Raw genomic sequence first — 2500 nt, 5'->3', positions numbered from 1 at the left:
TTTTAATGTCTAGTACGCAGGTGTTTAGTATCCTGTCCAAAATATGCATTTTGTGTGTCCCTCCTCCAACATTATAGATGGAAATTGCATGCAAATTGATAATTGCTTTATATAGCCGTCATTTTTTCAATGTCACTCCATATCTGTTTCTTGTTATTTATAGGTGACTCAATGTATATGTATGTGTGAGTATTGAAATATAAGATATATATATATATATAATTACATATATCTGTATATATAGTATATATACATATATATAATTACATATATCTGTATATATAATATATATACATATATATATTTACACACACACACACACACACACACACACACACACACACACACACACACACACACACACACACACACACACACACACACACACATTTTACATTTTGATATACCTTGATACATACATGCACATGTAGATATATCAACACAAACAAACAAACACTTATTACATATACATATATATACATACATATATATATATACATACATACATATATATATGAAAGAGGACACAACATGAAATCGGACGTTTCGAACCCGTCAAGGCTCCCTCTCCAGACGCAGGAAATGGCGCAATGACAGATTTTGGTTATTTGCTTTCGTCTGAAGAGGAAATCTTGACGATTTCGAAATGTTACGCTCAATTTCTTTTCAGATGGTAGCTCTACTTTCTTTCATATTTTTTCTTGCTTATGTTTATGTATATATATATATATATATATATATTAAAAGGGGGGAAAAAAAAATATAAAATTTAAACAAACAAAAAAATAAATTTGGGGGGGGAAAACAATGTAATTTAAACATTATGGTGATATATCCCTTTATATTTTTTGGGTTTTGGAAATTTATATTTTAAATGTCAACTTGACAACAAACCCCAATTGCGAATTTTTTTTTACATAATGATTAAAAATAATGTAAATATATCAATTGGGGTTAAATATTTACTTATAATAAATATATATTATAATTAAATATATTTAAATATATAAATATTAATTTTTTTATATACATCCTCATTAAAGGGGCCCCTTCCCCCATTTCAAGTAATTTAGACCAGGAAATGGCGCAATGAAAGATTTTGGTTATTTGCTTTGGGTCTGAAGAGGAAATTTTTGACGTTTTTTCGAAATGTTACCTAAATTTCTTTTCAGATGGTAGCTCTACTTTCTTTCATATTTTTTCTTGCTTATTTTATGTATATAATATTATAAATTTTAAAATACATACATATCTATCTATCTATCTGTATACGTACATACATGCATACATACATATGTGTGTGTGTGTGGGGGGGTGGGGGGTGGGGGGGGTACATGAATATATCAGTGTATATGCATGTATATACACAACCACACACACGGCCAACCCCCCCTCCCCCAACATATATATCAGTATATAAATAGATACATTTACACACGCGCGCAAACACCACCCACGCACACACACATACACGCACGCACGCACGCACGCATGTATTTATTTACATATTTATTCATATATATATATATCGTATATATATGTGTGTGTGTGTGTATGTATATATATTAATTTATATGCATAAATACACAATGTACATACATATTACTTATATATGCATATGTACATAGTTGTTTCGATATATATATGTATCAATATATATGTACATGATAAATATATATATATATATATATATATATATATCATATATGAATATATATACACATATGATATATATATTCATATATATATCATATTTAAATATATGTATATACATATATGATATATCTATACATATATGATATATATATATATATATATATATATATATATATATATATACGTACATACATGTATATGAATATATTTGTGTGCATGCATGTGTGTATATATATGTGTGTATAAATATGTATATATGTGTGTTTGAATATGTATATATATATATATATATACAGGTATATACATATATATAGATATATATATATATAGATATAGATACACATGTGTGTGTTTTATATGTTTATATATACATATATACAGTTATATATATTTATTCAAATCTGCAAATATATACATACATATACATATACATTATATATGTGTATTTATATCATATAGAAATAGATGTATACATATATGTGTGTATATATACATATATATATTATTTGTTTTTTTGTGTTTATATATTTATATATACACATAGATACACACATTGACACACACACGCGCACCTGCGCATATTTATATGTTTTTACATATTTATGTATGTATATATACATATATGTATACATATATACATATATATATGTATATATATTTATTCATGTATATATATACATATATACACATATATGTACATATATACACATATGTACATATATACACATATATATACATATATACACATACATACATATACATTTATATATGCGTAAACACATTTGCACATGCCAATAAACACACACACACACACACACACGCACGCACGCACGCATAGACACAC

At 26.2% G+C, this 2500-nt stretch overlaps 1 protein-coding gene across 1 annotated transcript in view; it reads left to right on the top strand.

The window, feature by feature from the left end:
• The window catches only part of LOC125043958 (insulin-like growth factor-binding protein complex acid labile subunit), a 76443-nt gene that overhangs the window by 717 nt on the left and 73226 nt on the right, over window positions 1-2500 (top strand). The window lies entirely within an intron of this gene.

Source organism: Penaeus chinensis, chromosome 34, assembly GCF_019202785.1.
Source record: "Penaeus chinensis breed Huanghai No. 1 chromosome 34, ASM1920278v2, whole genome shotgun sequence".
NCBI lineage: Eukaryota > Metazoa > Arthropoda > Malacostraca > Decapoda > Penaeidae > Penaeus > Penaeus chinensis.
This window is presented reverse-complemented; position numbering and strand designations above follow the sequence as displayed.